The sequence below is a fragment of the Nycticebus coucang genome, chromosome X (genome assembly GCF_027406575.1).
Source record: "Nycticebus coucang isolate mNycCou1 chromosome X, mNycCou1.pri, whole genome shotgun sequence".
In the NCBI taxonomy this organism is placed as follows: Eukaryota; Metazoa; Chordata; class Mammalia; order Primates; family Lorisidae; genus Nycticebus; species Nycticebus coucang.
The window spans coordinates 180,705,052-180,717,512 of NC_069804.1; positions in this window are offsets into that span (position 1 = coordinate 180,705,052).

A 12,461-nucleotide genomic window follows, 5' to 3' on the forward strand; every position below is an offset into this window, starting at 1 on the left:
GTGATACCAATTGAGACTAAACCAATCACCCATTAGTAGTAGTTGGTAGAGTCCAAAGCAGAATGGGGGGAGGGGGGAGAAGGGTGATACCAACCAAGACTAGGATAAACAATCACCCCTTAGGAGTACTTGGTAAAGTCCAAGGCAGAAGCAAGGAAGGATGATACCAAATGAGACTAAACCACCCACCCATTAGAAGTTGTTGGTAGAGTCCAAGGCAGAAGAGGGGTGGGAATGAAGGGTGATACAAACTGAGGCTAGGACAACCCATTACTCATTTAGAGTTGTTGGTAGTCCAAGGTAGAAGTGGGGGAAGAAGTGCGATACCACCTGAAAGCAGGCCAATCACCCATTAGGTGTAGTTGGTACTGTCGAAGGCATAAGTGGTGTGGGGGTAAGGAGAATGAAATGAACTGAGACTAAACTACACACCCATTAGGAGTACCTAGTTGAGTCCAAGGCAGAAGGTAGAGGGAAAGAAGGGTGAGACCAACTGAGAATAGAAGCACGAATCACCCATTAGGAGTAGTAGGTAGAGTTCAAGGTAGTAGAGAGGGATGGGGAAGAAAGGGGACACCAATTCAGACTAGGACAAACAATCACCCATCAGGAGTAGTTGGTGGAGTCCAAGGCAGAAGCGAAGAAGGGTGATAACCAACTGAGACTGAATCACTTGCCCATTAGGAGTAGGTGGTAAAGTCCAAGGAAGAAGGGGGGAACGAAGGGTGATACCAACTAAGACTAGGACAACTAATCACCCATTAGGAGTAGTTGGTACAGTCCACAGCAGAAGTGGGAGGAAGAAGGGTGATACCACCTAAGAGTAGGCCAACCTATCGCCCATTAGGAGTAGCTGGTACTGTCCAAGGCAGAAGTGGGCAGGGCAATGGAGGATGAAATGAACTAAGACTAAACTAATCACCCATTAGGAGAAGCTGGTTGAGTCCAAGGCAGAAGGGGATGGGACAGAAGGGGGATACCAAGTGAGAATAGGACAACCAATCACTCATTTGGACTAGTAGGTAGAGTTCAAGGCAGTAGCATAGGTAAGAAAGAGGATAGCAATTGAAACTAGGAGAAACAATCACCCATTAGGAATAGTTGGTAGTCCAAGGCAGAAGGTGGGGGAAACGAAGGGTGATACCAACTGAAACTAGGACAAGACAACCAAACACCCATTAGGAGTAGTTGGTACAGTACAGGACTGAAGCAGAAGGTAGAGGGGTGATGCCACTTGAGATTGGGACAACAAATCACCCATTAGGAGTAGTTGGTAGAGTCCAAGGAAGAAGCAAGGTGGAGGAAGAAGAGTGAAACCCGTTGAGACCAAACCAATCATTCATTGGGAGTAGCTGGTAGTGTCCAATGCAGAAGGTGGGGGTGCGGGGGGAAGAAGGGTGATACAAACTGAGAGTAGATCAACCAATAACCCATTTAAAGTAGTTGGTAGAGTCCAAGACAGAGGCAGGGTGGGGTAGGGAAAGAAGTGTGATACCAACTGAGACTAAACTAATCACTCATTAGGAGTAGTTCATAGAGTCCAAGGCAGAAGGTGGGGTGGAAGGGTCATACCAACTGTTGTGTGACCAGAGATGTGAACGAACAGCAGCTTTGCCATGGGTGTAAACTCGCTCCTATAATTATTAAGTCAAGAAACAGACTATACACCGTGGGATGGCATATAGTGAAAATCTTTATTCCAAATTTTGGTTTTATACTCTTCCAGTCACATACACACTTAATATATTATCTATTAGTTTCATCATCATCTTATCTTCTTTTTTACATAGCTGAAATTTAACTTGAAAGGAAATATTTATCATATCAATGCAATCACCTGTGTAGTAAATCTCTTCTTCTAAACAGTGACTAATTTCTGAGCAGGTCACAAAGACAAAAGTAGCCACAGGGGAATTGACTATCACTCAGCATTCACTCAGTTTACTCAGTATGAAGTAATGAGTGTGTCCTTCCTTCAGGGCAGAATACCTATAGACCTCTGACAATATGATAACATATGTCAACCCTCTGGCCCGTATCTCTGAGGAAGGGTGGCATGCCCTTGGATCTCAGGCTTCACGGGGTGTACAGCTTCAGAGAAAAGGCCTAAGGAATTTACAACTCCAAAAAAGCCTAACTCTGCTAGTAACCCAGGGGGGTCTAGGTCTCTTAAGCCTCTGGAAGAAAAGCAAGTCATTTTAACTCACACTGAATTTACATTGTGTGCTTGATGTAGGATATGTTTATTTCTAAATATTATCCTACACCAACTGAGACTAGGACAACCAATCACACATTAGGAGTACTCGGTAGTGTCCAAGGCAATAGCGAGGGGTGGGGGAAGAATGATGAACTCAACTGAGACAAAACCAGTCACCCATTAGGAGTAGCTGGTAGAGTCTAAGGCTGAAGGGGGGCGTGGGGTGGGGTGTGGAAAGAAGGGTGATACCAAAGGAGAGAAAAATCAATCACCCATTAGGAGCAGTTTTTAGAGTCCATGGCAGTAGGGGATGGGGAGTGTGATACCAACTGAGACTAGGACAACAAATCACACAATAGTAGTAGTTGGTAGAGTCAACAGCAGAGGATGGGCATGGAGAAGGGTGATACCAACTGAGACTAGGACAACTAATCACCCATTAGGAGTAGTAGGTAGAGTGCAAGGCAGTAGTGGGTGGGGGGCAAGAAAGGGGATACCCATTGAGACTAAGACAAACAATCACCTGTTAGGAGTAGTTGGTGGAATCCAAGGCAGAAGGGGGGAACAAAGTATGATACCAACTGAGACTAGGACAACCAATCACCCATTAGGTGTAGATGGTACAGCCCACAGCAGAAGCTGGAGGAAGAAGAGTGATACCACCTGAGAGTAGGCCAACCAATCACCCATTAGGAGTAGTTGGTACTGTCCAAGGCAGAAGTGGGTGGGGCAATAGAGGGTGAAATGAACTGACACTAAACTAATCACCCATTAGGAGCAGCTGGTTTAGTCCAAGGCAGAAGCAGGGAAAGACAGTAGGGGGTCATCAACTGAGAATAGGACAACCAATCACCCATTAGGAGTAGTGGGTAGTGGGCAGCACCTGTGGCTAAGTGAATAGGGTGCTGGTCCCATATATCAAGGGTGGTGGGTTCAAACCTGGCCCCAGCCAAACTGCAATAACAAAATAGCTGGGCATTGTGGCAGATGTCTGTAGTCCCAACTACTTGGGAGGCTGAGGCAAGAGAATAGCCTAAGCCCAAGAGATGAAGGCTGCTGTGAGCTGTGATGCCACAGCAGTCTACCAAGGGTGACAAAGTGAGACTGTCTTGGGGGGGGGAAGAAAAAAGGAGTAGTAGATAGAGTTCAAGGCAGTAGCTTGGGGTAGTAAGGGGATATCAATTGAGACTAAGAGAAACAATCACCCATTAGAAGTAGTTGGTAGAGTCCAAGGCAGAAGGTGGGGGAAATGAAGGGTGATACCAACTGAGACTAGGACAACCAGTCACCCATTAGGAGTACTTGGTAGAGTCCAAGGAAGAAGCAGGTGAGGGGGAGGAGGAGAGTGAAACCCACTGAGACTAAACCAATCACCCATTAGGAGTAGCTGGTAGTGTTCAAGGCAGAAGGGATAGAGGGAGGAAGGGTGATACCAACTGAGAGTAGATCAATCAACCATTAAATGTAGTTTGTAGAGTCCAAGGCAGAGGCGGTGGGGGGTGGGGGGGAAGAAGGGTGATACCAACTGAGACTAAACCAATCACCCATTAGGAGTAGTTGGTAGAGTCCAAGGCAGTAGCAGGTGGGGGTACGAAAGGGGATCTCAACTGGGACTAGAACAAACAATCACCCATTAATAGTAGAGTCCAAGGGAGAAGTGGGGGGAGAAGGATGACAGCAACTGAGACTAGGATAACCAACCACCCATTAGGAGAAGTTGGTAGAGTCCACAGCAGAAGGGGAGGTGGGGGAAGAAGGATGATACCAATTGAAACTAAACCAATCACCCATTAGGAGCAGGTTTTAGAGTCCAAGGCAGAAGGTGGGAGGAAGTGTGATACCAACTGAGACTAGGTCAACCAATCACCCATTATGAGTAGCTGGTAGAGTCCAAGGCAGTAGTGGTGGTGGGGGGTAAGAAAGGGGATACCAAGTGAGAGTATGACAAAAAATCATCCATTAGGAGTACTTGGTAGATTCCAAGGCAGTAGTGGGAGGTGGGTCAGAGGGAGAGGAAGGGATACCTGTTGAGATTAGGACACCAAATCACCCATTAGGAGTAGTTGGTAGAGTCCAAGTTGGGGGGTAAAGAAGATGGATACCAACTGACACTAGGACAACCAATCACCCATTAAGTTTAGTTGGTACAGTCCAAGGCAGAAGCGGGGATTTGGGGGAGGGAATGGTGATGCTACATGAGACTAGGACAACCAATCACATATTAGAAATATTTGGTATAGTCCAAAGCAGAAGCAGGCAGGGATGAGGAAAAGAGGAGTGAAACCCACTGAGACTAAACCAATCACCCATTAGGAGTAGCTTGTAGTGTCCCAGGCAGAAGTGGAGGCGGGGGGGGGGAGAAGGGTGATACCAATTAAGACTATGACAAGCAATCACCCTTTAGGAATAGTTGGTAGAGTCCAAGGCAGAGGTGGGGTGGGGAAAGAAGGGTGGTAGCATCTGAGCCTACAACAACCAAACACCCATTAATAGTAGTTGGTAGAGTCCAAGATGGGGGAGGGGGAGGGAGGTGGAAGAAAGGGGATACCAATTGAGACTAGGACAAAGAATCACCCATTAGGATTAGTTGGTAGAGTCCAAGGCAGAAATGAATAAGAGTGATACCAGCTGAAACTAAACCACTAACCCATTAGGAGTAGTTGGTACAACCAAGGCAGAAGGGGTGGGGAAGGAAGTGTGATATGAAGTGAGACTAGGACAACCAGTCACCCATTAAGAGTAGTTAGCATAGTCCAGGGCAGGAGCGGGGATGGGGAAGAAGGGTTATACCACCTGAGACTAGGACAACCAATCAACCGTTAGGAGTAGTTGGTAGAGCCTGAGACAGAAGCAGACAGGTGGGAAAGAAGGTTGAATCCAACTGAGACTAAACCAATCACCCATTAGGAGTAGTTGGTAGAGTCCAAGGCAGAAGTGTGGGGAAAGAAGGTTGATACCAACTGAGACTAGGACAACCAATCATCCATTAATAGTAGTTGGTAGATGAGCCCAGGAGTTGGAGGTTGCTGTGAACTGTGATGCCACAGCACTCCATCCAGGGTGACAGCTTGAGGTTCTGCCTCAAAAAAAAAAAAAAAAAAAAAAAAAGTACACCAAATAGTAGTTGGTAGAGTTCAAGGCAGAAGCAGGGAGAAGAATGGTGATACCAATTGAGACTAGGACAACCAATTACCCATTAGGGGTAGAAGGGTGATACAAACTGAGACTAAACCAATCACCCATTAGGAGTAGTTGGTAGAGCCCAAAGCAGTAGCGGGTGGGGGGAAGAAGGGGAATCCCAATTGAGTTTAAATCTAAAATTTCTTTGCTTAGCTTCTTTTTGGAGGATCTATCCAGGACTGCTAAAGGGGTGTTAAAATCTCCAACTACTATGGAACTGGAGGAAATTGAGTTGCTCATGTCTGTTAAAGTTTCTCTTATAAATTGAGGTGCGTTGTGGTTGGGTGCATAAATATTAATAATTGAGATCTCATCATATTGAGTATTACCTTTAACAAATATGAAGTGTCCAACCTTAATTATTTTGGTTGGTTTAAAGCCTATTGCGTCTGCGAACAGGATTGCAACGCCTCCTTTTTTCTGCTTTCCATTTGCCTGGAATATAGATGACCATCCCTTTACCTTGAGTCTATATCTGTCTTTTAATGTAAGGTGCGATTCTTGGATGCAGCAGATATCTGGCTTGAGTTTTTGTATCCAGTCTGCCACCCTATGCCTCTTTAGAGGACAATTTAAACCATTCACATTAATTGAGAGTATTGATAAGCCTTTCGAGAGACCAGTGGACATTTTTAATCCTTTTGCGACTGTGGAAGTTGGAATTTGATCAAAAAATTTTTGGGTGGGTTTACTTTTGTGGTGGAGAATTACGCTGGTCTTTATGGAGGATAGGTCTAAGAATGTCCTGGAGAGCTGGTTTAGTTGTGGCAAATTTCTTCAACATGTGAATGTCGTTGAAGTATTTAATTTCTCCGTCATAAATGAAGCTCAGTTTAGCTGGGTACAGGATCCTGGGTTGAAAGTTATTTTGTTTTAGGAGATTAAAAGTCGATGACCATCCTCTTCTAGCTTGAAAGGTTTCAGCAGAGAGATCTGCAGTTATTCTGATATTCTTCCCCTTGTAGGTAATGGTTTTCTTTTGTCTGGCAGCTTTCAGAATTTTCTCCTTCATATTAACTTTAGTGAAATTGATTATGATGTGTCTGGGGGATGTCTTATTTGGGTTGAGTCGTGCTGGAGTTCTGAAACTGTCTGCTATCTAAATTTCGGAATCTCTTGGCATGTCTGGAAAGTTCTCCTTCACAATCTCATGGAGAAGAGACTCTGTGCCTTGTGAAGCCACTTCGTCACTTCGGGGATCCCTATAAGACAAATATTGGTCTGTTTTTGCTCTCCATTTCTCTTCTTCTTTGAGGGTTTGGGAGCGTTCGAAAGCTTTGTCTTCAATGTCAGAAATCCTTTCTTCTGCTTGCTCCATTCTGTTACTGAGGGATTCTACTGTGTTTCTCAGATCTTTGAGGGATGCAACTTCTTGTCTCAATGTGTCGAAATCTTTGGTCATTTGGTCTTTGAATCCGTTGAATTCTTGAGATAACTTTTGGAATTCTAATTTGATCTTATTTGCTATCCAGATCCTGAATTCAATTTCTGACATCTCAGCTATTTGTTTGGGCATGAGGTCTTGTGCTGTTTCTGCCCCATTGATCCTTGGGGGAGTTGATCTACTCTGATTATTCATATTGCTAGGGTCTTTCTGTTGATTTTGCCTCATAATTGTTTTTCACCGTTGCCTCTGGCTATCCTCAGAGTTGGGGAGGTGTCTCTCCATGATTAGACCCCATTGGGATCACTCTATTATTGCTGGATCTTTGTAAGGAGTGACTCTGGGGATGCTCTAGCTAGGGAGTTCTGGTTGTGGAAGCAGCTCTGGTTTGTGACACACCCGGATCCAGCAACAGGGCTGGGGGTGGTGTGCACGGTTCTGGGAGTGCCAGGCACCCAGTGACTTTGGCACAGAGAGCCCAAGGCTCCAGCAGTCTCTGGCCAGGAGAAGAGCTCTGCGCAGAGGCAGTGAGGGCTCCAAAGGGCACGCAGCTACCAGAGTCCCTGTCCAGATGGACGGGCTAGTGTGGAAGCTGGGAGGACACAGGAGGGAGGACGCAGGGTTGTGTGGCTTCCGCAGTTCCTGGTCAGGGAATGTGGAGGCCCGGTGGGTGCGGGTCACCGGTTGGGGGTCACTGCACAGCTCTTATGGAGGTCTAGGCGGTGCCAAGCCCAGGAGTTTGAGGTTGCTATGAGCTGTGACGTCACGGCACTCTACCCAGGGCAACAGCCCAAGGCTCCAGTGTGCCAAAACCGTCTCACTCTGCCCCTAAAGATTAAGGCTGTAAGGCAGCTCAGTCCCCGCCTTTAGGCTGCTCAGTCAGTAGGTTACTTTGACCCGCCCAATCCTTGCTCTGAGACCCTGAGGGCGGAGCTTACTGGGGCAGTTCTTTCACAATGGCTTCCTGCACCCAGCTCAGTGGCTCAGTCTGGGGCCCCAGACAATGCCCCAAATTCTCCATACTCCTGCTCAAGCTCTCCCCAAGGCAGTTCAACTGAGTGCCAAGTCCAAGAACACCGAAACAGTTCACAGGTAAGGCCTTTCCGGTTTGCAATCTCACTGCTGCTTGTACTTACGGTTGCCGGCGTGATTAGGTTGATCAAACACACGCAACCACTTGCCAGTTTTCCACTGTTTTTGTCCTCCTCTTGGGGTCCAGAAGTCCCTTGCTGGCTCCCTGTATCCTCAAAGGGATGATTATAGGCAGATCCCACTAGCCAGAGATGCCTGGATTCTTGTCTCCCCAGACTTGCTGTTCCCAGTTGCAGGGAAGCTGTTACTCGGCCACCATCTTTAATCCATAGTCCCCAATTGAGACTAGGACAAACAATCACCCATTAATAGTAGTTAGTAGAGTCCAAGAAAGAAGCGGGATGGGGTGTGAGAAGGGTGATAGGAATTAAGACTAGGACAACCAGCCACCCATTAGGAGTAGTTGGTAGAGTCCAAGGCAGAATATAGGGTAAGACAGGTGATACTAATTGTGCCTAGGACAACCAATCACCCATTTGGAGTCCCTGGTAGAGTCCAGGGCAGACCTGGGGGAGGGAAGAAGAATGATAACAACTGAGACTTGGTCAACAAGTCACCCATTAGGAGTAGTTGGTAGAATCCACGGCAGAAGCGGGTGGGGGGGTGGAAGAAGGATCAAACCAAGGGAGACTAAACCAATCACCCAGTAGGAGTAGCTGGTAGAGTCCAAGGCAGAAGGTGGGGGAGAAGGCTAATACCAACTGAGACTAGGACAACCAATCACCCATTAGGAGTAGAGTCAAAGGCAGAGGCAGAGGAGAGAGGGGAGGAAGAGTGATGCCAACTAAGAGTAGCACAAAAAATCACCCATCAGGAATAGTTGGTAGAGTCTAAGGTAGTAGCAGTGGGGAAGAACAGGGATACCAATTGAGATTGCACAAAAAGTTACCCATTTGGATTGGCTGGTAGAGTCCAAGGCAGAAGCAAAGAAGGGTAATACCAACTGAGACTAAACCACTCACCCATTATGAGTAGTTGGTAGAGTCAGAGGCAGAACTGAGCATGCGGTGGGGGAAGACAAAGGGTGATAGCAACTTAGACTAGGACAACCAATCACTTATTAAGAGTTGTTGGTAGTCAGGCAGTGCCTGTGGCTCAGTGAGTAGAACACTGGCCAGATATACCAAGGCTGGTGGGTTAGAACCCGGCCCCAGCCAAACCGCAACAACAGTTTGCAACAAAAAAAATAGCCAAGTGTTGTGGCAGGCGCCTGTAGTCCCAGCTACTCAGGAGCCTGAGGGAAGAGAATCGCTTAAGCCCCAAGAGTTGGAGGTTGCTGTGAGCTATGACACCACAGCTCTACTGAGGGAGAAAAGGTGAGAATAAATAAATAAATAAATAAATAGTTGTTGGTAGAGTCCAAGGCAGAAGTATGGGGAAGAAGTGTGATACCACCTGAGAGTAGGCCAACCAATCACCCATCAGGAGTAGTTGGTAGAGTCCAAGGCAGAAGTAGGGGTGGGGGGAAGAAGGGTGAACTGAACTGAGACTAATCACCCATTAGGAGAAGCTGGCTCTGTATAAGGCAGAAGGGGTGGGGACAGAAGGGGAATAGTAGCTGACAATAGGACAACCAATTACCCATTAGGAGTAGTTGGTACAGTCTACTGCAGGAGTGGGGGGAAGAAGGATGGTACTAGCTGGTAGTGTCCAAGGCAGAAGCCAGGGACAAGGGGGAAGAAGGGTGATACCAACTGAGAGTAGGAGAACCAATCAACTTTTAGAAGTAGTTGGTAGAGTCCAAGGCAGAAGGGGCAGAGGGGTGGGGGAAGAAGGGCATTACCAACTGAAACTAAACCAATCACCAGTTAGGAGTAGTTGGTAGAATCCAAGGCAGAAGGTTGGGTGGAAGAAATGGGATATCAATTGAGACTAGGAGAAACAATCACCCATTGGGATTAGTTTGTAGAGTCCCAAGGCAGAAGCAAAGAAGGGTGATACCCACTGAGACTAAACCAGTCACCCATTAGTAGTAGTTGGTTGAGTGCAGGGCAGAAGCTGGGGCCAAGAAGTGTGATACCAACTGAGACTAGGACAACTAGTCATCCATTAGGAGTAGTTGGTAGAGTGGGTGGTACCTGTGGCTCAAAGGAGTAGGGCGCCAGCCCCGTATACCAGAGGTGGCGGGTTCAAACCCAGCCCCAACCAAAAACTGCCAAAAAAAAAAAAAAAAGATTTGGGCTTGGTACCTGTAGCTCAAGCAGCTAAGGCACCAGCCACATACACCAGAGCTGGTGGGTTTGAATCCAGCCCGGGCTGCCAAACAACAACGACAACTACAACCAAAAAATAGCCGGGCGTTGAGGCGGTGTCTGTAGTCCCAGCTACTTAGGAGGCTGAGGCAAGAAAATAACTTAAGCCTAGGAGCTAGAGGTTTCTGTTAGCTGTGATGCCACAGCACTCTACCCAGAAGTATAGCTTGAGGCTCTGTCTCAAAAAACAAACAAACAAACAAAAAGGAGTACTTGGTAGAGTCCAAGGCAGAAGTGGGTGGGCAGGTGGGGGCAGAAGATAAGTGATACCAACTGAGACTAAAGCAATCACTCATTAAGAGTAGTTGGTGGAGTCTAAGGCAGAAGGGGGGGGTAAAGAAGGTTGATAACAACTGACACTAGGATAACCAATCACCCATTAGGAGTAGTTGGTAGAGTGCCAGGCAGAAGCTGGGGGCAAGAAGGGTGATACCAACTGGGACTAGGACAACCAATCACCCATTAGGAGTAGTTGATAGATTTGAAGGCAGGAGCAGGGTTGAAGACAGGTGATATCAACTGAGACTAAAACCAATCACCCATTAAGAGTAGTTGGTAGAGTTCAGGGCAGAAGGGGGTGTAAAGAAGGTTGATAGCAACTGAGACTAGGACAACCAATCACCTATTAAGATTATTTAGTACTTTGCTCTGCGCCTGTGGCTCAAGCGGCTAAGGCGTCAGCCACATACATACACCTGAGCTGGCGGTTTCGAATCCAGCCTGGGCCTGCCAAACAACAATGACGGCTGCTATCAAAAATTAGCCCGGCATTGTGGCAGGTGCCTGTACTCCCAGCTACTTGGGAGGTGGAGGCAGGAGACTCAATTGAGCCCAGGAGTTGGAGGTTGCTGTGAGCTGTGATGCCAAAGCACTCTACCCATGGTGACAGCTTGAGGCTCTGTCTCAAAAAAAAAAAAAAATTCTTTAGTACAGTCCAAGGCAAAAGCAGTGGGGGTGGGGAGGTGGTGAGAAGGGTGATGCCCCCTGAGACTAGAAGACTCAATCAGGCCATTAGTAGTAGTTGGTAGAGTCCAAGGCAGAAGCAAGGGTGCGGGGGATAAATGGTGAAACCAACTGAGACTCAACCAATAACCCATTCAGAGTAGCTGGTAGAGTCCATGGCAGAAGTGGGGTGAAAGAAAGGTGATACCGACTGAGACTAGGACAACCAATCACCCATTAGGAGTAGTTGGTAGAGTCCAAGGCAGTAGTAAGAAGGGGGATACCAAATGAGTCTAAACCACATACCCATTAGGAGTAGTTAGTAAAGTCCAAGGCAGAGGCGAATGGGGGTGGTGGAGAAGAGCAATACCAATTGAGACTAGGATAACCAGTTACCCATTAGGGAGTAGTTGGTAGAGTCCAAAGCAGTAGGAAGAAGGGGGATACTAACTGAGTCTAAACCACTCACCCATTAGGAGTAGTTGGTAGAGTCCAAGGCAGAAGGGAGGGGAAGGGTGATACCAACTGAGACTAGGACAACCAATCACCCAGTAAGAGCAGTTGGTACAGTCCAAGGCAGAAGTGGGGAGAAGAAGGATTATACCAACTGAGACTAGGATAACCAGTTACCCATTAGGAGTAGTTGGTAGAGTCCAAGGCAGAAGTGGGGAGGGGCGCAGGGTGGAAGAAGGGTCATACCAACTGAGACTAAACCAATTACCCATTAAGAGTAGTTGGTAGAGTCCAAAGCAGAAGTGGGGGGAGAAGGGTGATACCAACTGAGACTAGGACAACCAGCCCAATACAGAGCACCATCTCCTAGGAGGTACAGTCTACCAGTCTGGCTTTTGAGCACATCAGAGACACCAGGAACAGTCTCCTCACACATTTTAAGGGATGGGATTGCTGATGGGGACTGTGACTTCTCGACTCATCCTGGCAGTTCAGAACACTGTGCCTGTCACCAGATGGGAGACTTCTGTGGGAAATAGAACCGTAACTTTTATATACTTTAAGAAAAGAGAGGATTTGGGGCCCTTTCACCTGTCTCCCCCCAACCCCATACTTGGCCAGGACCCTCTCTTCAGATTGGCTGAGCTGTCTTTGTGACAAATAAAGGGAACAGTGACTTAAGCAGCTGGTTGCCCTGATAGCGGGACTCTAGAATTTCATGGATGGCATATATTGGACGCCCGAACTCAGTCCAGAGCCATTTCTGACTCGCTACCATAGCGGTAACAGTCTTGGTTCGAAAATGCTCCTGACGCTGGCTTAGCCCCATGGCTAGTCAGAATATGGACGAGAAATTCGAAGGTATGCCAGCCCCAACAATTGGTGGAGAGCCAGAAAACTGGGTCCCACCCGACACTTCAACTGATCCCGAGGTGGAGTCAAAGGAGGACGTGGACAA